This window comes from Oncorhynchus gorbuscha, linkage group LG19, assembly GCF_021184085.1.
Source record: "Oncorhynchus gorbuscha isolate QuinsamMale2020 ecotype Even-year linkage group LG19, OgorEven_v1.0, whole genome shotgun sequence".
Taxonomy (NCBI): Eukaryota; Metazoa; Chordata; class Actinopteri; order Salmoniformes; family Salmonidae; genus Oncorhynchus; species Oncorhynchus gorbuscha.
Window position 1 is genome coordinate 17552599 of NC_060191.1, and position 26460 is coordinate 17579058.

The 26460-nt window shown below is 43.8% G+C and overlaps 1 pseudogene; it reads right to left on the reverse strand.

Annotated features, from left to right (window-relative positions):
- Nucleotides 1-5415: 5415 nt before the first annotated feature.
- LOC124006065 lies at nucleotides 5416-23031 on the reverse strand (annotated as a pseudogene).
- Between the last annotated feature and the right edge of the window lie 3429 nt (nucleotides 23032-26460).

Below are 26460 nucleotides of genomic sequence, written 5' to 3' on the forward strand. Positions count from 1 at the left end.
GGGAAACTATTAATGACTCATTCTTTGCATATGTAATGCTAATGCTCAAAATCATATTTTCCTCATAAACCATGTCAGATTCACTCCAGATGTTGTATTTTGGCTCATGATTGCACATAAAAGAAGATAGTTCCAACATGATAGACTGCTTGCTTTGTTATCCAACTCCTCTTGTGTCCTTTCTGTCATCCTGTGAACTCCCTGCTCACTGCTATATTTGACATGACTTTTTTAACTACATGTTGAACTGTTATATTTCATAGAGTAGATCTACAGTATGTCACTGGGGCTGGAATTTAAATCAAACCCACACTCTGAATAACCTTTCATTAGGGAAGTCACTGCCTCTGAAAAAGGCATGATTTATGGTGTAATTAATTCAACAGGGTTGACTGGTTGAAACCAGGCAATACTTATTTTAAATTAAATCAGTGTTAACATGACCCATTTCATTATAATATTAACATTTGAGCTGGTTCATGTCTGGCGTATAGCTTTTTGATAAAAGTCGACAATACATATCTTTGAATCACCAATAAAGGTACTTGGAAGCTATGAACATTTGAATCATGTTAATACATTTCAACTTTCATTCATTATAAGGGTATCAGCCGCATTATAAATGAACTCTCCAGGAAGACGGATGTCTACATAATGATCCTAGTTTTATTTGGCGTACAGGTGTCATTTCAGTTGAAAGAAGGAAAAAACTTAAAAGAAACAGTTGACATATTCAAACAGTCATATCAACCAGAGGCCTATGGTCAGGGACAAAAACAACTACAATGTGATCTTACTCTGCGTTAGATCAATTCAATTATTAACCAAACAATGATCTATTTGTAGGGGTCTCTAGTTGTGCTAGAATGGTACACATACACGTATTCCTCTCTTTCATCTGGTCTGTAACTAGTTTAAAAGCAGTTTACATTAAAGCATTTCTTTATTTCATTGGTTCTAGCATTCATTCTCTACTTCTCTACATTTCAGGTGTTTTGTATTATGTGTAAATGTTTAGCAAGAGGTAGGTTGTGCGTCTGGCATCAAGAAATACTGTACTCAGTTGATAGGTTCAAATTCAGTGACCTGATATCAAAGTATGGACTGTAATACACGACAGTAGTGTAAATTATGGCTTAGGAAAACTCCTATATGGCTTACTTCAGTATGGCAAGTGTCCATCTTTGCAAATGAACTTAACATGGTTGTGGCTGAGCTGCTGCTAAAGGAGTTAAGAGAGGAAATATCCATTTGGAGAATACCAGACAGTTTGAGGTGTCGTTCCTTCAATGTCAAAATACCGTTTTTTACACAACCTTTTTCTGACAACACACCGTTCTATTTAGAATTCTCACATTTCTATCAAACATGTTCACATCCTTCAACTACAAATAAAACAGAAACAAAACGAGCCAACCAATATGAAATCCAAATGAAAGGAGTGAATCCAAAAATGGCAATAATTATAATATTAATAACAATAATAACATTTTTAAAAAGGAACGTCTTAATTTTGGCAAGGTTTCTCATACGCAGCAGGACAACCTCGAGAGGGAACATTTATAAAATGAATGAAGAAGAAATGTTCTATAAAAAGAAAAGCATATCATTAAAAAAAAAATCGTTTTGTTCAAAGAAATATTGGGTCAACTTATGTCTTATTATTCAAATAATAAAATATTGACCATAATGTTTTTCATTTTTCCTTTTGGTATCACACTTATCATACTGCCCCCAAAAAATGGTAGATAAGTTATTCACAGTAAAAATTTAAAAAAGGATGGTATAAGTGATACAGTTGAACTAAAACCTTGAGGACAGTGGCACTATGTGACTTTGTTAGGGTATGTAGCGGTAGCTAGTCCAATTCTGCACAGACTACTAGATTCAGAAACTGGCAATGAAAGATGGACATCCACACAAAACAGAGACATAAACTTGTAGTGAGACTAAGTTTTTCACAGCCATTCAAACAGTTACAACACAATATATTTGGAGGATCTGAAAACAAATGTACTTGCATGGAATCCTCTTGTGATTGATGGATAATTGCCAGAGTATCTCCAACAAATAGACTGGAATTATATTCGGTAGTTACAAAAAGGGGCAGGCGGTGCTCTATCACAACACGGCTATTCCTGTGGTTAGGTCATTAATAAATGGAACAGAAGTTATTTAAAATGTTAGAATATGGTTATAGTATTTCTATAATTCAAAGGACAGTTATTTGTAACAATATATGAAAATATATATCCCATTTTCGGTTTTCAAAGTAAAATGTTATGTTGAATAGAAACTGAAAATATGTAGAACTCCATGCCTCAAGCGGTCTGCCAGTGAGACACGTGAAAAACTATCTGTGAACATTTTACAGTGTTACAGGTGGTTTCTTGAATTATCTTTGTAATTAGTTTTTTGGTTTATGTAAGCTGTTTATGTAAGCTGCTTGTGTTTCTTAGTTTGTCTCGTCATTGGCTAATGGCAGCCCCTTAAAACAGGAACCCACCTGAAAACAACTTGTTTTTTAAAGGTTAATCGAGGAAAGACTGAAAACCGTAACAATCATTCATCTTTGGATATCGTTCGACTTGGTTTTCATAGAATATTTGGAAGGTTTTGTTGAAACAGAGATCTACGGTAAAAGCTAGTGTCATTCGTGCGGTAAGTGTGAGGTAAGAATTGAATATGAATAGACATGAAGACAAAATACAAGACAAATTAGTCACTCGAGAAAGTTAACCATGGTCTGCTGAACAGAATTTTCCCATGACAACAAAGGTATTTGAGGCACTGCAAACCAATCACCTTTGGTAGGTGACAGAAAGCTTCCTGAAAATGGCCGTCTCAGCAACAATATACATTTCTAACTAATTACATTTTGGAATTCTGCAGGAAAGGGCAAAATAGTCAGCAAATTCATCCACAACAGAATGGTGAAACTTGGGCTTTATATTCCTTAATGTCCATACTTTCATGCAATGTTCAAAGTTGAAAAAATGCTGTGCGTTCATATTTATCGCTCACTTTCTGTCAGGCTTCCAACTTTGTTTCCTGTTGCATGTTTCTGAGTCATGTCTTCCTCCAGCGAGACGAGATGGTGTTGGCAGCAGCAGGTGATGCCTTAATAAAGAGACATTCATCTCGCTTTCCCTGTTTGACTGAGGAGACATGTTTGTTGTTCTTGTAGTGCTCCACAGCTGGGCTCCGAGACAGCTTGTTGTGACATCATCAATGATGGTTGTCTCTCCATCACCCGTTTGTGAAGCTGCTGAGTCTGAGGTAGAATATGTACTTGAATCATATCCATGTGCTTCCATACTGCATGTCAGTAGCTGAAGTGACCCAACTCTGAATGAACCGCTTTAAATTAAGGCAGACGTTCAGGATTTGGACAAGGTGTTGAGTCCCAATAGCAGGATTAGAAGCAGGCAGGCGATTAAAGCAGAAAATCGGCATTCAGGAATTATACAATGTCAAACAACATAAGTGAACTGGCAAACCCACAGATCCAACCAGTTACATTCTGGGTAGAAGATGGGCCTAGTGACATTCAATCACGATCCAAGGCCTCCTCCTTTTCTTGACAGTAAGGAATCGAAAGAGTGTACCACCCTCTGAACAGAAGGATTGGCAGCTGGCACAGGACTGGCATTGGCACCCAAAAAGAAAAGGAAAAGGGGGCACAGAAGTACCCTTTTGGTTGAGGTAGGTATGCTTGACCAGCAGCACGACAGGCAAAATGGTTACCTTGATAGCTCTGACGTTCTCGTCAGGCTGAGGTAGCTATCTTTGGAGGTAAAACGTTTTGGTGGGGGAGCAGAAAGTTAACAAAGAGTTTGGGATAGGGGGTTGAACAAAAATGGCTGAATCTGTGATCCCTCGACCCCGGACCGCCTCAAGGCTAACAAGGTGAGACAATCAACTCAGTCAAACAATCAACTCAGTCAAACAATCAACTCAGTCAAACAATCAACTCAGTCAAACAATCAACTCAGTCAAACAATCAACTCAGTCAGGTTCGGCAAGGCTAAAGCTGACCACGTTACGTAGCCCCAAGGTACAATCTTGTGGAGCTAACCAGAGAACACCAAGCGACTGAAAACATTCACTATATCTACTGTATCACAAGCTGAACAGAGAGATCACTTTGGTACTGGCCCCAATGTAAGACTGATAGACTTTCTATCTCATCCATTGACTCAAGCTCAACATCTAATCATCTGAAAGCCACGTTCACTGTTCAAACTGGTAAAAGGCCTCAGTATATCTATCAGAACCTAACTTAACTTAAAATGACATAAAATGAAGCTATTTATGAGTTTTGGTTTTAAGAAGATGCACAATGTCCAATACCACATAGAAAATATAAGGAATATAGTAATAATGCAGTTATCTTCAGAGATGAGCCAGCAGCATTTTACCTAATGAGTCATTTTGAATAATAAATGGTCTGTGCCCATTTCCTCTATGGCTATCAATACATTTCCATGGAACTAAAAATAAAATGTTAAAATAAGGCTTTCAGCTTTGGTGTAAAAGACACAAGACAGAAATGGGGCTAACATCCCAATAGTTACTCATGACTACATTGGTACTACTTTTACTTGAAGCTATTATAAAATACATGTTTTCCTTTGTGGTATTGCACATTCAACAGAAGTTCTCAACACATCGTCTCTTACTCTCAGTTTCATTCTCAATCTCGCTCTCTCATTCACTGCTAGAACTACGGCTGGACGCTGCAATAGGCAGACTATGGCTAAGGCGTTGGTGGGCAGGTGAGGTGGAGGAACCATAGAACAGCCATTCATTTCTCAGGGTAAGGGGTTGGGGGAGGTAAGTGGAGTGGTGTTTGGGTGCTTTAGCCAGTGCCTGTGCCAGGCTGGCATGGTGGGGGCTGCTCGATGAGGACTTGGCACTGCGCTGGGGGGTCTTGACCCTTAACAACCATCACTGGAGCAGTGATAGAGTCACATCTCTACAGGCAGAAAAGAGAAGCAATGGTTATTATTATACTAACCTCTCCATAGGACACAGAATGCTAGAACTGTGAGTGTGTATGGTGTAGAATAGTGCATATTACAGCTCCTTACCTGAGGCACTAATTCAATGACCTCGGGCATGCGGATCACCCCCTCTTTTGGTGGGCCAGCCCGCTGGTTCCTGTCTCCTCCTCGGGGCCCTGACCAGCCATCTTGGGTCCCTTCCTGCAGAAGAAGCTGGGGAGAGAAGCATTCAAACATGGAATGAGACCCGTGTCCTCGAGTCAAAGTGACTCAATATCCAGGCAATAATAAATAAAGCAATGTACACATTAAAATCCAGTTATTACAGTTAAAGTTATTACAGTAAAACCATATTCAAAACATATTCTATTATTATATATTTTATTATTATATACCAAAAAGTGCTTGCTTACCTGCGGCGGTAGCCAAACATGAGGAACAGCACACAGAAAATGATACATGCCATGCCAGTGTGGATTCCCACCACAATGCCAGTCATGGACCCCTCATCCTCCTGCTTGCAGTTACATGGGCTCTGCCCACCTGGACAAATACGCACAAAAATGGGTTTTGTTAGTGGAAAAACAGTAGCGGGATACACATACACATACACATACACACGCACAAATGCACACACAAGTGCCACGACTCACACCATCTGTGGTGTCGATACAGCGATCTGCTTTACCTTTAATATCATGAGGCAAATATTGTCCTTGTGTATATACTTGACACACACTGAGATGTTCTTTCTGTGATCCGAAAGATGAACTAAAGAGATTTACTGTCAGAGTCTATCTAGAGGAGAGCGAAGGAGTCAGGCACAGGACACAGGGAAGAGTAAAACCACTGTGTTTACTGAGCAGAACACGTGTCAAACTGTCAGAATCTATCTAGAGGAGAGCGAAGGAGTCAGGCACAGGACACAGGGAAGAGTAAAACCACTGTGTTTACTGAGCAGAACACGTGTCAAACTGTCAGAGTCTATCTAGAGGAGAGCGAAGGAGTCAGGCACAGGACACAGGGAAGAGTAAAACCACTATGTTTACTCATTTCCGAGAACGGAACAAAAATCCCATTATAAAACAAATACAAAACAGGATACGAACTCCAACACAAGAAAGACAATCACGCACAAAACAATAAGGGAAACCAGAGGTTTAAGTAAGGAACATAATTATGAGATGGGAACCAGGTGTGTAAAACAGACAAAACAAAAGGAAAAATGAAACATGGATCGGTGGCAGCTAGAAAGCCGGTGACGTCGACCGCTGAACACTGCCCGAACAAGGAGAGGGAACCACTTCCATGAGTTTCTAGCAGATAGACCATATGGTTCATGAAAAAATAGCTGAATTAATGAAAAAAAAAGCATCTAATCAATAGCGGCATTATTTTCAATTAACTTTGCAACTCTTCCAACATGGACTTTTTTCACATCTGCCACCAGTCTGACGCCAAAACATTGACAGCAGATACATATTGAAATAGTCAAATAAATAAAAGTGTGTAAAAAAAAAAATATGGAAAGGATATTTCATTATGAAACCCTCATATTACTAATGGTATTCACTAAGTTGATCGTTTTTATTTAGGATAATGTTGTACAGCTTTGTCATTCAATATATATATATATTTTTTTAATCACCTTACTTAATCATTTGACATGTGATCTTGCCAGAGAGAGGGCCACCGATAACTACGGACATCTGTGATAATCTAACGTACCCAATAGGGCCACCGATAACTACAGACATCTGTGATAATCTAACGTACCCAATAGGGCCACCGATAACTACGGACATCTGTGATAATCTAACGTACCCAATAGGGCCACCGATAACTACGGACATCTGTGATAATCTAACGTACCCAATAGGGCCACCGATAACTACGGACATCTGTGATAATCTAACGTACCCAATAGGGCCACCGATAACTACAGACATCTGTGATAATCTAACGTACCCAATAGGGCCACCGATAACTACGGACATCTGTGATAATCTAACGTACCCAATAGGGCCACCGGCCACCATCTGTGATAATCTAACAGACATCTGTGATAATCTAACGTACCCAATAGGGCCACCGATAACTACGGACATCTGTGATAATCTAACGTACCCAATAGGGCCACCGATAACTACGGACATCTGTGATAATCTAACGTACCCAATAGGGCCACCGATAACTGCGGACATCTGTGATAATCTAACGTACCCAATAGGGCCACCGATAACTACAGACATCTGTGATAATCTAACGTACCCAATAGGGCCACCGATAACTACGGACATCTGTGATAATCTAACGTACCCAATAGGGCCACCGATAACTACAGACATCTGTGATAATCTAACGTACCCAATAGGGCCACCGATAACTACGGACATCTGTGATAATCTAACGTACCCAATAGGGCCACCGATAACTACGGACATCTGTGATAATCTAACGTACCCAATAGGGCCACCGATAACTACGGACATCTGTGATAATCTAACGTACCCAATAGGGCCACCGATAACTACGGACATCTGTGATAATCTAACGTACCCAATAGGGCCACCGATAACTACGGACATCTGTGATAATCTAACGTACCCAATAGGGCCACCGATAACTACGGACATCTGTGATAATCTAACGTACCCAATAGGGCCACCGATAACTACGGACATCTGTGATAATCTAACGTACCCAATAGGGCCACCGATAACTACGGACATCTGTGATAATCTAACGTACCCAATAGGGCCACCGATAACTACGGACATCTGTGATAATCTAACGTACCCAATAGGGCCACCGATAACTACGGACATCTGTGATAATCTAACGTACCCAATAGGGCCACCGATAACTACAGACATCTGTGATAATCTAACGTACCCAATAGGGCCACCGATAACTACGGACATCTGTGATAATCTAACGTACCCAATAGGGCCACCGATAACTACGGACATCTGTGATAATCTAACGTACCCAATAGGGCCACCGATAACTACGGACATCTGTGATAATCTAACGTACCCAATAGGGCCACCGATAACTACGGACATCTGTGATAATCTAAAGTACCCAATAGGGCCACCGATAACTACAGACATCTGTGATAATCTAACGTACCCAATAGGGCCACCGATAACTAGGGACATCTGTGATAATCTAACGTACCCAATAGGGCCACCGATAACTACGGACATCTGTGATAATCTAACGTACCCAATAGGGCCACCGATAACTACGGACATCTGTGATAATCTAACGTACCCAATAGGGCCACCGATAACTACAGACATCTGTGATAATCTAACGTACCCAATAGGGCCACCGATAACTACAGACATCTGTGATAATCTAACGTACCCAATAGGGCCACCGATAACTACAGACATCTGTGATAATCTAAAGTACCCAATAGGGCCACCGATAACTACAGACATCTGTGATAATCTAACGTACCCAATAGGGCCACCGATAACTACAGACATCTGTGATAATCTAACGTACCCAATAGGGCCACCGATAACTACGGACATCTGTGATAATCTAAAGTATCCAACGGCCTCTAGATGTCTTTTGATAAATGACATACAAATCTTGAAAGTTACCAAAAAATTCTGGTAGGTAACTGGTAAACTTTGAACGTTTCCAGTAATATACCCTTCCTTTGCAACTCGGGGCGGCAGGTAGCCTAGCGGTTAAGAGTGTTGGGCCAGTAACTGAAAGGTTGCTGGTTCAAATCCCTGACCCGACGAGGTGAAAAATCTGCTGATGTGCCCTCGAGCAAGGCACTTAACCCTAGTTGCTCTAGATACATTTTTCTTTTAAATGTACCCCTGACACACATACTAACAAGACAGCATCATTGCTCCACATCGCCCCCTGGTGTAGTATGTTTGACAGTACCATTTTACACTGACAGTTACACATAGGGTCCTGATCCTAAATCAGCTTAAAGGTCCGTGTTTGTGTCTCACCGGAGCTGGTCTTGGCGCTGGTACCACTCTCAGCCAGTGAAACCAGACGCTTGTTGGCAGTGCCGTCCCCATTGCCGTTGTAGGCCACCAATTGGATCTCATACACAGCAGTGGGTTCTGAAACAGAGATGGCCAGGTAGGAAAATCGACCATAGAAAGCGACACCCTAATACACAGTTACATTCATTCCATTTCTAAGGTCCTTTTGGTACCAGTACCGACACTCCGCATTGTGAAAATGTCTGCTTTGTGTGAGTCATTGGAATCTGAGACCCTGCAGTGACAGTGGTTAGTAGTATGCTACCTCATCACTTACCTAGATGGGAGATGGTGTGGGTGTTGATGTGACCGGGAAATACTTCCTGCCCCTGGAAGTTGGGCTGGGGGACCTCGCGGTAGGACAGCTTGAAGCCCTCTACCTTGCCCGACTTACTGGGCAGCTCCCAGAACACCTGCATGGCCGTCTTGTTCAGCACCTTGGTGAAGAAACTGGGAGAACTGGGTACTGTGAGGGGAAAGAGGGGAGGGACAGAGAGGATGAGTGGATTAACATACAAATTGAATTCCAAACATGAGAAGACAGATAGAGAACAGGGAAAGAGAGTGTTACGGATACAGTTATCCTGTGTGTGTGTGTATCCTGTGTGTGTGTTTCTTTTCTCTCCTTCTCCCCTCACAGGTGAAAACCATCACTCCCCAATCAGTCAACAATCAATCATCAATCAGAGGACACACCTCCTCCTATTTCCTGACCTATCACAGTTCCTTCCCCATGGTTTAAAAACCCCATCATTTGTTTGTTCTAAAGCTCAGCTCAATCTCTAGCTCAATCTCTCTGTAAATGCCATGTCTGTAGGTCTCTGTGTTTCACTCTCACTTTGTGTCTTAACCTCTCTTTTGTTTAAAGCACCTCCATAGCACTTTGTCATCACCTGTGAGTATTGTTTTTGGTTATGGTGTTTGTTTGTTGCTGGTGGGAAAAGGGGGAAACCAAGACCAGTCGCCCATGGGCATACACTACCCGTAGGTGAACTTTGTTAAATACACTAGTTAGAACTGGGCGGACCACCCACTGTATTTTTGGTTAGTTAGCTGTTGTTAAAGTAGGCTAGTCTAGCTTAGGGGTGTGTTATTGTATATTTATTGTTTCTTTCCTTGGGTCCAGCTCAGCCCCTTTTCCTGCTCCCCCCATTACCGTGTGTTTATAAATAAACCTAGAGTTTGACGGTAGATTTCTGTTGTCGTGGTTATTTCGTGCACACTTTTACTTTGTCACAATAATAATTTGCATGAGTTATGTTACGGGTCTCATTACCATCCCCCCTAGACTGTTGGGCCAAAAGGGATTCGTAACATAAGTGGAGCCTCGTCCGGTATCTGTCATAACTGACACCCATGCCGCTCATGTAGATTGTTGTAGTGGTATAGTTCAGTGTTGAGCGTCATAGCTGAAGTAGCATTAGTGTTTGCTATTTTCTTTGGCACTTGTGAAGTAGTGTAAAATGAATACTTTTGATTTGAGATCCTTTTTGGATAACCCTTCGTGGGAGGTTTTTGACAAATGTCGTAGAGTTGATTTAATGACCTTGGCTGACCATTATTCAGTATCGATTCCGCAGAGTTTAGTTAAGGCGGAGGTTAAACGGCTAGTATTAAATGTATTGTTGGAAGAGCAGGTGCTTGTGTTACTGCTGCCTGAGTCTACTACCCCTGTAGGGGATGTTGCTGCTCCTGTAAGCCCATTGGTGTCTGATAATGAGGGAGAGGCTAAAACACCAGCCACATTGTCCCGTTTTGATCCACTCTCCCCACTGTCAAATGGTGATGCCAGGAGGGATGTCCGTTTAGCACAGTTCCAACTGGAGGTGGAAGAGAGCCCAAATTAGGCAAGAGACTCTCCAGTTGTAGATGTGTAAAATAGAGGCAGAAAAAGAATGAGAACAACGGCATTTGGAGATGTGTAAAATTGAGGCAGACAGAGAACAAAGGCAGTTGGAGTTCAAAATGCGCCAGATGGAACTGGAGGCAGAGACAGCGAGGCTAGCCTCCGGTCCTACTGTGCCTGTTTGTGAGCCGTCCTCACCTGCTGTGTCCTCAAACACGTTTGACATTAGTAGGCAGATTGCCTTAGTACCTTTGTTCAGAGTCAGAGGTTGACTCCTATTTTTGTGTATTTGAGCGTATAGCCGTAGCATTGAAATGGCCTGAAGAGGTATGGTGCCTATTACTTCAGTGTAAATTAACTGGTAAAGCCCAAGAGGTTTTGTCAGCGTTACCTCTGGAGGACAGTTTGAATTACGAAGTGGTCAAAGCTACTGTTCTTCGTGCCTATGAGCTTGTGCCTGAGGCATACCGACAGAGATTTAGGTCTCATAGAAAGTCTTCTAGTAAGACTTATGTGGAATTTGCTAGAGACAAGGGAAATCTGTTTGATAAATGGCATGCTGCTAGTAAGGTAACTGATTTCAACTCTCTCCGGGAGTTAATCTTGTTGGAAGAGTTTAAAAATTGCTTACCCGAACGCATTGTAGTTTACCTAAACTAACAAAGTATCCTGTCTGGCAGAAGCGTCTGTGTTGGCAGACGAGTTTTTGTTGACGCACAAGAGTGTGTTTTCGGCTCAAACTGAGAGTAGAGCCACTGAGTTTCCTACCTTTAGCCCTAGTCGGCCAGCAGTAGTATATCAAGCACGCCAGAAGAATGAGCGTCCCTGTTTCTATTGTCATAAAGTAGGACATCTGATTAATGATTGCTTCCTGCTTAAACGCAAACAAGGGATGCCTCTTCGTGCCAAGCCACCAACGGGTGTTGCTCTAATTCGTACGGTTAAGAGGTCGGCAACAAAACAGGTGCCTCAGGGTAACTGTAGTTTGAAAGACCCAGTCCCCGACCGCCGTTATGAACCATTCATTTTCGAGGGGTTTGTGTCCCTAACGAATGACGAAGCATCTCAACGACCGGTTAAAATCCTTAGAGATACTGGTGCGGCGCAGTCGTTTATATTGTCTGATGTGTTGCCCTTATCTGACGATACATACTGTGGTTCCAGTGTGTTAGTGCAGGGTATTGAAATGGGTTTTGTCCCAGTACCATTGCACTTTGTAAATGTACACTCTGAGTTAATCAGTGGAATATTCAGAGTGGGGGTACGTCCTATGTTGCCAGTGAAAGGTGTGACCTTTATAATGGGTAACGATATTGCCGGAGGAAAGGTAGTACCCGTATTGGAAGTATTGGATAAAAGTGACCACTCTCTCTCGAATGAGCTGGCACAGAGTTATCCACATGTGTTCCCCGCTTGTGCTGTCACTCGTGCCCAGGCACGACAAGAGGGTGACGAGATAGATTTGTCAAACACTGTTCTGTTCAGAGGTTGATCAAGAGGATGGATTGTGTGATACCTCTGAGAAGCTGATCACCTCTGACAAACAGGCCAGGAAAGAATCAAAGAACGTTGAACTTATTGCTGATGCAATACAGTTACCAGTCACTCGTGAGCAGCTGATTGCTAACCAAAAGGTTGACAACAAGCTTGCTAAATGTTTTTCTAGTGTTGTCTCATTGGAAGATGTGAAGAAGAAGAACGTGGCTTACTTCATTGATGTTAATCTCCTCATGCGTAAATGGAAATCCCATGTTGACGCGGATGGAGATTGGAATGCTGTTTACCAAATAGTGATTCCTACAGCCTTTCGACAAAATGTGTTATCCCTTGCTCATGATCACCAGTGGTCTGGTCATTTAGGAATCACAAAAACTTATGATCGGATCCTTCGACATTTCTTTTGGCCGGGTTTAAAACAAGATGTGGCTCAGTTCTGTCGGACATGCCACACGTCAGATAACAGGAAAACCAAATCAGGTTATTCCTCCCGTTCCTCTTTGTCCCATACCTGTCATAGGTGAACCATTCGAGCATGTGGTGGTTGATTGTGTCGGACCGTTACCGAAGACAAAATCGGGTAACCAGTTTTTGTTAAGATAATGTGTTGGCAGATGCTTTGTCTCGTGTGTGAAAATGATTTCTGTATGTTTTGCAAGGTTGTTGCTTTGTTGTGAGTATTCATTGAAATACTGTAGTCGCAACCCCTAGGGTTGGTCTTTTAAGGGTGGGAGTGTTACGGATACAGTTATCCTGTGTGTGTGTGTATCCTGTGTGTGTGTTTCTTTTCTCTCCTTCTCCCCTCACAGGTGAAAACCATCACTCCCCAATCAGTCAACAATCAATCATCAATCAGAAGACACACCTCCTCCTATTTCCTGACCTATCACAGTTCCTTCCCCATGGTTTAAAAACCCCATCATTTGTTAGTTCTAAAGCTCAGCTCAATCTCTAGCTCAATCTCTCTGTAAATGCCATGTCTGTAAGGTCTCTGTGTTTCACTCTCACTTTGTGTCTTAACCTCTCTTTTGTTTAAAGCACCTCCATAGCACTTTGTCATCACCTGTGAGTATTGTTTTTGGTTATGGTGTTTGTTTGTTGCTGGTGGGAAAAGGGGGAAACCAAGACCAGTCGCCCATGGGTATACACTACCCGTAGGTGAACTTTGTTAAATACACTAGTTAGAACTGGGCGGACCACCCACTGTATTTTTGGTTAGTTAGCTGTTGTTAAAGTAGGCTAGTCTAGCTCAGGGGTGTGTTATTGTATATTTATTGTTTCTTTCCTTGGGTCCAGCTCAGCCCCTTTTCCTGCTCCCCCCATTACCGTGTATTTATAAATAAACCTAGAGTTTGACGGTAGATTTCTGTTGTCGTGGTTATTTCGTGCACACTTTTACTTTGTCACAATAATAATTTGCATGAGTTATGTTACGGGTCTCATTACCATCCCCCCTAGACTGTCGGGCCAAAAGGGATTCGTAACAGAGAGTAAGGCTTCGAATAAACAAACTAAATGTGAAAAACTGAAAGATTTTGCAGAAACAGTCAAATATAGAAAGGTGAGGAAAATAAAAGAGATGAACAAATACAAATATAGGTGCATGAGAAATTAGTCACTCTGATATGCAACTGCTTATCTCCTCTCATTTCATGACATCTACATGACGTACCGCCCCCTAGTGTTGTAGCCACCACAGTGCTGGACTGCTGGCTGGCTCCCAGAGGGGAGTAGGCCTTGAGGTAGATGGAGTAGGTGGTGGCAGGCTCCAGGGTGGTGAAGTCATGCTGGAAGGTGGTCTTACTGACAGCCTCCTGCAGCTCTCTGCTGTCTGGCTCTGGAGGGGACAGCAAACAGGAAGTGAGGTCATCTTTTGCATCTTACGAGAGGAAGGTATTAAAAAGAGGCAGTCTTGTGTACTACTAGAGTATTACTAGAAGCTCTAGATGCATAACTGTCTGGATTTTAAAAATTAAATTCTCCATATGAATTACATAAGAAAGCAAAAATACGATTCACTTTGGACAATGAAGTTGTATTATATTATAACAGCCTCCTTACCGCCCAACATGCGGATGTGCAGCACATATCCGATTATGCCGTCGGTGACCTCTGGGGCAGGCTGGGCCCAGGTGAGCTGTAGAGTGGTGGGGGACAGGGCCGTGGCCGTCAGGTCCTGAGGGGCCTCGGGCAACTCCGTGGACTGGGTGAGGGCCAGGCGGGCACTGGCCTGGTTGGTGCCAGCGCTGTTCTCAGCAATACACTGGTAGATGGCCTCGTCATCCGTGGTGATGCGTGTCACCGCCAACGTGCTGTAGGGGGGTTAATTGTTAAGAGTTGGAGTGACTAATAATGGTGGTGTAATGAATCTATTAATAACATTACTTAATGTTTCATTTGAATCTTATATTTGCAGATCTAAAAGTATATGTAGATGAGTAAAAGCATACTAACTACTGTACCTGTTATTGTTGGTGAGCTTGACATTGTCACCAGGCGTCAGGATTTTGCCGTTCTTCAGCCAGATGAGGTGAGGCTCGGGGACTCCCTGGGCCATGCAGGTGAACACTGCACTGCTCCCTGCTGGTCTGGAGACAGACTGCGGCCACTGCAAAAACTCAGGAGGAGCTGGGAATAGAGAGAAAGAAAAAGAGAGTGAGCTTCTCCTATTTCGCTACGTGCTATGTAATTAATGTATGTGATGGAATGTTCCACCATCTTGTATTGTCTCAAAGTCTGCTTGGCAATATCTACATTATGTAGTTTATTTCAATTTCATTTAAATGAGAGGGGGTGCGGAGGGAGATGAATAGAGAATGAGATACTGCTTGCCATTATCGGGCTCAGTGGCTGTGCAGTGTTGCCTATGTCTTGCAATTACTTTAAAGCACAGTAGAGGGCAGCATAGATGTTTAAGCAATGCACTTGACACAGGTGGACTTGACATTATTCTGACCATTCTGGCTGAGACTAAGATGAGCTCTCAATTTGTCAAAATTATGTTTGGGCTAATGGACAGTGTACAAGAGATACAATCTTGATTTAAGTTCTAGGGTTCACTCAATATTTTGTATACCCTGTTTGTGCTCAAATTGTCAAAAGTTACTCAAAGAACTTGAAAAGGATGACATTTCATTCTGTTCTGTGTTTTCTGTGGTCAGAATGTGTGTTTGCCTCTGAATCCAAATCCCCAAATAATCCCCAAACAAGAAAAGCCAAAACATCTCCAACGAGATAAGAACATTAAGGTCCAGACTCGGACTCCAACTGATATGCCAAAACAAGGAGTCCAAAATCAAGTTCATGATCCATGACAGCAGCATCTCGTCCCCAAATTAAAGCGACACCCCTGTCCGTCCCTCTCGTGACACCCGAGTGGAGAGGGACACAGAGGCAGTCTTGCTGCCACAATGGCATAATGTCTGTGTGCAAAAACCTCAGGCATCTCCCCCCTCCACACGCATCTCATTGATCTACTACTACCCCCACCCCCCTCGTAAAAATTAGCCAGCTCACAAATCCATTGTCAGGACTCTGGGAAAAGCGGACCAAGAGGAGAGAGAGGTGGGGTGGGGGGTGAAGGGGCTGGGGGCATGGGGGGTTGGGGGGGCCATCAATCAATGGCAGGGATGGATTCTTTTTCTAACCAGGGCGCTGGGCCTCAATCTCTTTGCATTAACAAGGGACAGGAAAATAAAAGATGACATACAAGCTGGGCCTATAAAGCTTGTGTACCGAAAATATAAACATAAATGCTTGGTTTAATCTTGTGGAGATTTGAGGATATTGAGGAGATATATCTCTGTTAGGGTTCCCAGGGTAGCAGAACTTGGATATGACAACAAATTGTGTTAAACGTTTTTATATAACCAGAGGAACACATTTAATCTCCCTAACAGTTTTTCTTCCATCTCCAGAACAGAAATCCACCTGATGGCCAAATATTGGTTTAAGGAAAGTTGAAACATTAAGCTGCCATAAATGGCCCTCGAGAGATTTCCATCAGCAACAAACTTTCCAATTCCTTATGCCTAGACTGACAGGAGTACTCCAAACAGTCTAGAATAAGTGTTTAATAAGTGTGTATTTCACTTCAGCTCCAGCAGTGTGGAGAGCTGAAATTGAGTTAGAGTAAACCACTCAATCAATGGTGGGTGTGTGTGAGAGCCTGGTGACAGAATGGCAGTCAGGGTCATTGTCATTGTCATTCTGTTTGCAGAGAGCTCCCCAGCTGTCCCAGCCTGCCTCTCTGCAGAAGGGACCGATGGGGTAAAGAAGAGGGGGAGAAGGGAGACTGTGGTTAGGGTGAGAGTGCAGGTTTGCTCATTTGAGAGCAAAAAAAGATGGCTCCCATTGTGAGAGTGAATGGGGGCTGCTCCATACTACTGCATTTGGGGGAAGTTCGGGTAATGAATCTACCCTCTAGCATCTCTCTCTCCTGGGCTACAGTGCACTTCACACTTGAACTTGGGTGAGGCCATATATTTAGAGTAGAGATGCATTCAAGCCCTGTTATTTCAATGATGGTTAGTGGTTCCTATTATTTCAATGAACTGGAGGAGAAACCTGCAGTGAATGCTTTTATGTGGGTCTGCCTGTCCCTCTTTCAGGCTGCTGGTCTACCAAAGTTGTGGCTGGACGATCTAGAGTTTTCTGTGTTCCTGCATGTTGCTGTGACTCTTATTGAATATTGTCGACTTCAGCATCCTGGTCACACACACATTTAGGTCCTCAATCATGCAAACCAATCATAGTCATAGATTGGTTTTCAACTGTTTCACACCATTTCTCACACAGAACTAAACCTGAAATATACTGAATATGCTTCCCTCTCTGTAAACCTGATTCCAGTGTAATCAGAGCAATACAATGAGATGACCATCACGTGGCTAAAATCGAACATAACTTCCATCATGAGAATGTTCACGACACATAGGTCCCAATCAAACACCACATGGCAATAGTGAATTGTCCTATCTTCCCTGGAATATTATGCACATATTCAGAAGGTGTGAATGAAAGTGACTCATGGCTTTCTCTATGCATGAGGATGCTAACCAGAAGCCATGGGAATGGCCTGTAGGCCGACACATAGACGTCCCTTAGAATAAGCTGTTTTGCAAACACACAATGGCTGTCGTGTCCCTTTGTGTCCTGAGCCCTTCTGTGTGTCTGTCTGGCACTCGGTGGCCTCTGTCCCCTGAACTTGGCCTTGCCTGTGTCTGTCGCCTGCAGCTGTGACAAAGACAAGTGTCCCCACAGGCCAGGGAGGTGGAGCAGGGACTGTCTCGCTCCATCAAGGCCTGCCAATCAAAGGCCTATAGCACCCAAACCCCCATCATAGCCCCACCCCCAGCCACCAAAACCTAAACCCCACCCCCAACCATCTCATGCATCATTTCCTTAGGGCCTGCAGGAAGAGGGTTAGGGGTGGGAGGTCAGAGGTGATCCCTCACTCTGGCACCATCACTCTGCTCCGCCTCCTCCGGGCACTTGGGCTTTGCTAGCACTGTCTGTTTTATTCTGTTTCTATATCTTGTCTTTTTTCAGTTCTCTGTTTCACAATTTATTCTGTATCTGTTCTCCCTATAGCTCTCCTTTTCTCTCTGTCAACCTACAGATGTAGGATCTTAATTTGATCACCCGGTGGCAGAAAAACTTTCCTGCAATGCACTTGTAGTCTATTTGAAGTTTAAAAAGGCTTCTTAGAATGATTGTTTGTAAGTTCCACTTTAGCATTCCAAACTTGATTCTCCTCTTTTGTTTTGATTTTCCATAATTGTTTTTTTAATCAAACCTCCAAAAATGTCCATTAATGGCCACCACAGATGGTGGCTATGCAGCCTTTGTCTAACTGTGGCCTGCATCTGTCCTGGTCAGGTGGTCCCCTGGTGCAGCCAATTTATGACCCCCAGCAGCCAGCACCCCAAATTAGTTTGGAGGGGGGGGGGCAGGAGGCAGACGCAACCAGGGAGATGAGGTCTGAAAGGGCATCCCATAATATGCAAAGCCAGCCCAGACTGGCCCTAACTTGCCTTCATAAGACTGAAAAGGTCTGCAGAAGGTAAAGAATGGTCAAGTTCAAGTAGAATCAGTAAACTTGGGAGATTTTCAGGCACATTGAGGCAGATGGTATTTGACGTAAGATATCAAGTGATTGAGTTAAATATAATTCACATGGTATGTTTTATTGATGTTAGATTTGGGTATAGCCTGAGTCCCTGATATAGATGGTGTTAACATTATGGACTGGATTGTTGATATCTACCCCCACATTAACTGTATGAGTGGTTTTAGAAAGAGCAGAAATGGTATCCACACTGTAACATACAGCGCATACATGTAACATGCAGCACATACATGTAACATGCAGCACGTACATGTAACATGCAGCACATACATGTAACATGCAGCACATACATGTAACATGCAACACATACATGTAACATGCAACACGTACATGTAACATGCAGCACGTACATGTAACATGCAGCACGTACATGTAACATGCAGCACATACATGTAACATGCAACACATACATGTAACATGCAGCACATACATGTAACATGCAACACATACATGTAACATGCAGCACATACATGTAACATGCAACACATACATGTAACACGCAGCACATACATGTAACATGCAGCACGTACATGTAACATGCAGCACATACATGTGTTGATCAAGTTATGAAAAAGTGAGGGAAACTAAACCGATTCATATCTGCATATGAACACTGACTGCAGTTGTACTCCTCCAAACCTATTGATGGTTTGATCTCTTTGTTTTCAAATCAAGTTATGCTCTTTGTTCCTTTTCCAACATCAATCAAAAAAATGAATGAATATGTTCACCAAGCCCAATAAGGGTGCTATACCAGATCCTGATTTTGAAAGACACAGAAAGCATATATTGATTGATTGAGTTGGGTGGCGAGGATAAGCAGATAGATTCAGCCATTAACACCAGCTACCATTATACATGTACAAATGTGTGTACTACCGTGCCATTCGGCAGTGTATTACTGATGTACAGGAAAGTATCACCTGACTAAACACTCCACCTATGAACACACTCACTCTGAAACTCAAATTTGAGTGTGTTTGTGTTTGAGTGTTACTCTGAGTTTATATTTATGTAGGCATAATTGTGAGTTGAATCCGTGGGATGAACCACCATTAAGATGCTATAGTATAAAACAAGGTATTAAGAGCTAAAATAGGTAGAGCAGAGAGGTAGGTATATAAGGGAGGGTCACCAATAAACGGTATCTCCTCCTTTATCTTTGTCCAGCTGGAGCCCAATATCAACGTCAAAATCAAAAGAAAATGTTGGCCAAAAGCAGAACACTAAGGCTCCGTGCCAGGAGGTCAAAGGTGACCAGAAGAGTTGGGGGATGTCAGTTCACCCTTAAGGTCATTGTGAAATCTACCAAAGGTTAATATAGCCTGACCTTCCTAAAATAACCCCAGCATCCCCACCATCCTCCATCCTGCTTATTACCTCTCTCCATCTCCCCATCCCTCCCCCTATCTCTACCCCCCAAAACAGAGCCCTGGGAGAGTGAGGTGTTCCCCTGAGGGAGACTTGAGATGAATTTCCAAATTGACCCCCAGCCTCTTCTGTAGATCTGGAAAGATCACATAGGGTTCAACCAGATGCTAATAGCTTCAACTTGTCTCCTGATTGGCTGGGTGGAATGTCTAACATGTTTTTTCTACCTATCAACTCATTTCAGATCTAGAGGAGTGTTTTCGGGGTAGTGGCTAGGGGTGCATTCAGCATAGGCCTGGGAGACACCGGTCTGTTGAGTTGATGCTTGAGTGGTTCCTGGAGGCTGGTAATGGTGGGTGGGGGATACATATTGGGGTGGGAGATCTGAAAAGTGCTGTATCAATAAAGCCAACATTAATACTGGTGTGTTTGGTGTGAGATTGATGGGCACTACGACTCACCCTGCACCACCAGTCTGCCCAGCGCAGTACGCCTCATCCTGGTGCCAGGGCGGTTAGCAGAGCACACGTACACCCCAGAGTGTTGCAGGTTGGCATCTGAGATCATCAGGTTCCCCGTACCCAGCACCTGGATACCCTCCACCCCGATGGAGCGCCCGTCTGGTGGAGAAGAGAGAGATAAAGAGAAAGAGGGGAGAGTTAGAGAGCTGAAGGTCTCATCTGTAGCAAACATGGATGATCTATTTAGCACAGAACTACTCAACAATATTAAGGCAGCATTAAGGCAGCATTCAGTCAATGTCTGACTACCAAGGCCACATTGAAGTCTTATATCATGTGTATGTTTGCTGTCACTTCTGTAATCCTAAAAGGTGTCACAAAGGTGACAATAACAAATTGATTTTACCTGTTAGCGATAACAAATTGATGTTATGAGACAATACTCTCTGTGGTAGAAGGATCTGGTATTGGGTTTGGACAGTGATGTAGGGTGTGTGAGAGGGGACAGTGATGTAGAGTGAGATGGAGCACAGCCCTACCCAGCCGACTCCAGGACACGATGGGTCGAGGGTTGCCAGTGGCGATGCACTCCAAGATGGCGGTCTGGTGCACAGTGATGGTCAGGTTCTGAGGACCCGACAGAATCACCGGCTCCTTGTAGATCCGTGGAGCTGCCACTGTATATATATATATATATATAGAGAGAGAGAGAGAGAGAGAGAGAGAGAGAGAGAGAGAGAGAGAGAGAGAGAGAGAGAGAGAGAGAGAGAGAGAGAGAGAGAGAGAGAGAGAGAGAAGACAGGAAATGGTGAAGAGGCAAAAATACACTAAATGCACAAATCTATGGGCATATTTGTTATTATTTAAATACAAAAATGTTAGCCTTTATTTAACTAGGCAAGTCAGTTAAGAACAAATTCTTATTTACAATGACTGCCTACCAAAAGGAAAAAGGTCTCCTGCAGGGACGGGGCTGGGATTAAAAATGAATAAATAAAAATATAGGACAAAACACACATCACAACAAGAGAGACACCACAACACTACATAAATGAGAGACATAAGACAACAACATAGCAAGGCAGCAACACATTACAACACAGCATGGTAACAACACATTAGCAGACACATACAGACTCAGAAAGGACAGCTTCACTTACCAGTGACAGTGAGCTGGGCCTCATGGCTGAAGCGAGTGTTAGCGATGTTGGTGGCTACGCAGCGATACACACCACTGTCAGCCCGCCTTACACCGGTTATCTGCAGGATCCCTGTGGGCAGGATGGTGTACCTGAATACAGGAAAGGAGAATTATAGTGTGTGTGTGTGTGTGTGTGTGTGTGTGTGTGTGTGTGTGTGTGTGTGTGTGTGTGTGTGTGTGTGTGTGTGTGTGTGTGTGTGTGTGTGTGTGTGTGTGTGTGTGTGTGTGTGTGTGTGTGTGTGTGTGTGTATCCATGTGTTACCTGTTATCGTCAGTATTCACAGCAGTTCTGTTTTTCTCCCAGGAGATGCTGGCCTCTGGGATTCCGTTCACCTGGCAGGTCAGTCTGGCAACGCCACCCTCATCCACCGACATGGACTCTGGGTGTATGTGGAACTTAGGGAGAGCTGTGTGTGAGAGAAAATAGATCAGAGATTTTAAATAGGCACATCCAAGACCGTTTTCAATGTCCTAGAACCCGAAAAACAACAAAGTCCCTGGAGACAGGTCTTTCTGATAGACTTAGAACAACTGCCCAACAACCTATGGGATTTTGTAATCAATACGGGTAGGGCGTTTTGCCGTGAATCTCCATGGTAACCCCTTTCCCTGAGGGGAGCACCACCAATCCTCCCAAGAGCCATAATCCTGCTGGTTTACCCACAACCCCCTGCACCTCCCAACCCCCAACAGCCCAGTTCTGGTTTTATTTGGCCAGAGGGAGGGGTCAGGGGAGTGAGTGAATGAAAGGTTGTCCACTCAGTGGGGGGTTTAGAGTGGGGGGAGGTGCTGTGGTTATTAATGTTCAGTCCCAACTGGGGGGCTGGTCAAATAATGGAGGAAGGGGTGGGAAGGGAGGATTAAAGCAGACAGGTATGATTTAAAGGCACAATGGGCAGTATCAAATGAATGAACACACATAAAGAATGTCTTGACCAGCATGGGAGCCGGTTTATGTGAGATGTTATGTTCACTTCAATGGCTTGCTAGCCATTTCAAAGAGTTGACATATAACTGCTGCATGCCATGTAATGTGTAACACATGACTCTTACAGTATACAGTATGTGTATCATCTGTCTTATGTATGACTATTAATGTGTGTGTGTGAGCACTCCAATATGTATATGTGCCTGTGCGTGTCTGTGGTGTGTGTATAACTTACATGCCAGCTGAACCCTGGCCTTGCGGCTGATCAACATGCCATAGTGGTTCTGGGCAGCACAGGCATACTCCCCAGCGTCTGTCTCATTGCTCTCTCTCTTCTTCTGGAAGCTCTTGATCAGGAGAGTTCCGTTGGCCAACACGCTAGCCTTCGGCCCGGTGGGAACGGACACTCCATTGCGCCGCCACATCACAGAGATAGGCCCCTCCCCTTCTACCTGGCAGTCCAGCATCAGGGGCCGGTCACGCACAGCGATGACATCATTGGGCTCCTTCAGGAAGGCCAGCTCAGAGGCTCTGCCCAACACTGGGTGAGAGAAGAGGAGCATGGGAGGTCAGGTACTGCTGAAGTTCTCCTCCATTTAGATGATGATAAGGATGATGATGATGGAGGTAAGAGGGCTGATGAAGTTGACAAGGGAGATCCTCAGGACAGAATGGAGCATCTGATGAGGATGGTGGTGGTAGTGGTGGTGGTGTTGATGACGAAGAAGAGGACAATGATGAAAGTAAGAGGGCTGTTGAAAAATGACAATGATGAAGATGAGAATGAGGATGATAATAATGATTGCATACACACATACACACACACACACAAAAAATACTCTTGAAACTGAACCGACATAGGAATATGACCTATCACCTACTATTACACTACTACACCAATCAATCAGTGATTCCAGTACAGAGCCTTCGGAGGGCCAGAGGTTGAAACTCTCCCTGCCTGCAGGCTTTACAATGTTAACCTCAAGAAGCAGAGAAGGGCCAGGGGTGGTGCTCCTCCGTTTATAGAGTCATGAACGAATTGAAGACCACATTTTACGATGCCCACTCAACGTTAAGGTGGGAGGAGGAGGGAGGAAGACACTGAAAGATGGCTGATGAAGCCACCAAAGTGCTGATATCATCGATTTAAGTGGACTTTTTTCATAAATTATTCTCTGTTAACAACCTAACTATCGGTTTTGTGTAGTGCCCTAAGCACATTTGACAGTGTTAGATCACCATTGTAAAATATAGCTTCTAGATAGTTAGCAAGTTTAGGAGCTTCCAATACCGACAATATATGGCCATCCGGTTCTGGGGAAATATTGTGAAGCACCTTTCTTGGTGGATAGATTTATAAGAAATAAACAGTGTGTTTTAGAGTTCTGAGGAATCTACCATTACGACCCATTCTCTACTGGCATTTTGTATCTTGTTTAATGTATTTTCCATTGTTCCTCTTGCCCTACAGCTCCTTTATATTGAAATATCAAGTAAAGGTTAAGTTTTTAAAAAACGTAAAAAGACCCAAACTTTGTAAACCAAGTTGTGCATCTCTGCCCAACTAGATGTTGGACATAATCCAGGCCCTTGTGTTCTTAATAACACCTTAATTACCGCTGAATAACAGGGTTGTTAATGAGAGATTAAGAGGGGAAAAAGAGGACGCTGGATTACTGCTTGGCTGGGTTTATAGCGCTAGGCTGGGAATCACACACTGATAAATGGCCAGTTTCATTGAGCAAGAGCAGACAGCCTGAAGCCCTAACTCTACCCCACAATGAGACCCTGTGAAAAGTCAGACTGCCTCTCTCAGTGGTGAGCACTGGTGACAGCTTCATTCTCCAAGCGTGTGTGTGTGTGTGTGTGTGTGTGTGTGTGTGTGTGTGTGTGTGTGTGTGTGTGTGTGTGTGTGTGTGTGTGTGTGTGTGTGTGTGTGTGTGTGTGTGTGTGTGTGTGTGTGTGTGTGTGAGAGAGAGAGAGAGAGAGAGAGAGAGAGAGAGAGAGAGAGAGAGAGAGAGAGAGAGAGAGAGAGAGAGAGAGAGAGAGAGAGAGAGAGAGAGAGAGAGAGAGAGAGAGGGGGGGGGGGGGTATTGGGCTGAAAAGAGAGAAACAACAGCACAGAGGGAGGGGAGCAAAGATAATGTCTTCAGAGGAGTCTGTTTGGGTAGTTTTCAGAAGGGTGAACTTGCACTTGACTTTCCTCCAGCCTGATTGATAGCTCTGTTAGTCACCTCCACCCCCCCATCCTATTCTGCCTTTCACGGTGCCCCCCCTCCTTCCCCCACACGCAAACACAATTAATTCCCAAAACTGCCTTACAATAGTGCCGAATGCCATGGAGCCATTGATGCAAGAGAGGGCCTGAACAATGCAAGAAGTGGGAAGAAGGGGGGAGAGAGAGGGGTTAGGGGTCAAGTTTGGATGACTTCAATGGAGTCTGGTTGGATGACTAGTGATAGCCCCCCCCACACACCCCTCTCCCCCTCTATCCCCTTTAGTCATCGCCCACTCAGATGAGAACATCTGCCCCCCTCTTCACTCTACTGCACCCCCCTGTCCCCCTGTCCCCTTTTTAACTTGAACTTGGAGGTGACTTTCCCATGCCACCCCCATCTCTCACACTACATCGAACCCCGTCACCGATTCCGTCGACACGCTCGTCCCCCAATTATACGCACCATTTGGCGATACCCCTTCTGTTCCCCTTGATTTTTAACCCTCTCTCTTTCCCCTGACCCATTCTAAAGACCAATCCACCTTTCCCAGCTGTTCAAGATAAAAAAAGGAGAGATGCTGAGACGAAGAAAAGTTTCAGTTCATTTTCGGTCTCTTATGTTTACGTGGCGAGCTGTGGAATTGTAGCGTGTGACGTCTGGATCCCCTGAACCTGTGACCCTTCCGATGAACAACAATACACACTACCCAGACACAACAAACATCAAGACGGCCGACCATAGCAAACCTCTGCAACCGTCAAACATCCCACCAAAACACGCCAGACAGCTGCTCTTTCTTTCCCAACTCCTTCCCCCTATCCATCCATAGTCTTCCCATCCTCGCCATAGTCCTCTCCCATAGCCCCCTCTCCCACATCAGCCCATTCTGGGAGACCCAGTCTAAACTCCAGCTCTTGGCTCTGCTCCAACACATGCTGTGTAATCTCCACTGCCTCCAGTTGTTTTTTTGTTTGTCCAATTAGCCTCCATTTACTCCATTTAATCCCTCCCCATTTTCCCATTAATCCACCTCTATTGACTCCCTCTGTAACAAATAACAACTAACCATAAACTACGGTCTATTCACAGCATAGCTGTGCATCCACAGGACTGATCCTTAAAGCATCTTCATCTAAATGAAGATATCTTCTCGCTCCAGTAGATACCTGATCATTACATTTAGATTCTGGTTATAAACTTTTCAATCACTCATATACAATTATTCTCAATCACCTGCACCTTCCAACAACTTTATATTATATGAGTGCTTGGGCCATTCTGGGTAAAAGTCCATCATTTACACAATCAATGCACACATGGATGCATGCCAAACAAGCAGCCGCATTACAAGCAATCTCAAACCCTTCGAAAACATAACTTATTTTACAATCTCCTTCATATCTGCTTTGCAAAATAGATCAATTCTGGATTTTAATACTATGACCCAGGACCAGGTCGAAGCTTAAGTCACTCTGGCCTGGAGTCTTAGAACAGGCCCCAAGTCACTCTGGCATGGAGTCTTAGAATAAGCCCCAAGTCACTCTGGCATGGAGTCTTAGAACAGGCCCCAAGTCACACTGCCTGACACAGCTGAGAAGTTTGGGCCCCAGGTCTTTGAAGTTCAGAACGACTACTTGCACTACCCAGAGACACCCAGTCAAGCTTAACATCTGATGAAAGGGGAAGCAGTGGATAATGGAATACCTGGGGATGCAATGCTGGGGATGTAAAGAGAGTGACATGTCGGTCACGGTAACTAAAGATTAGCTGCAT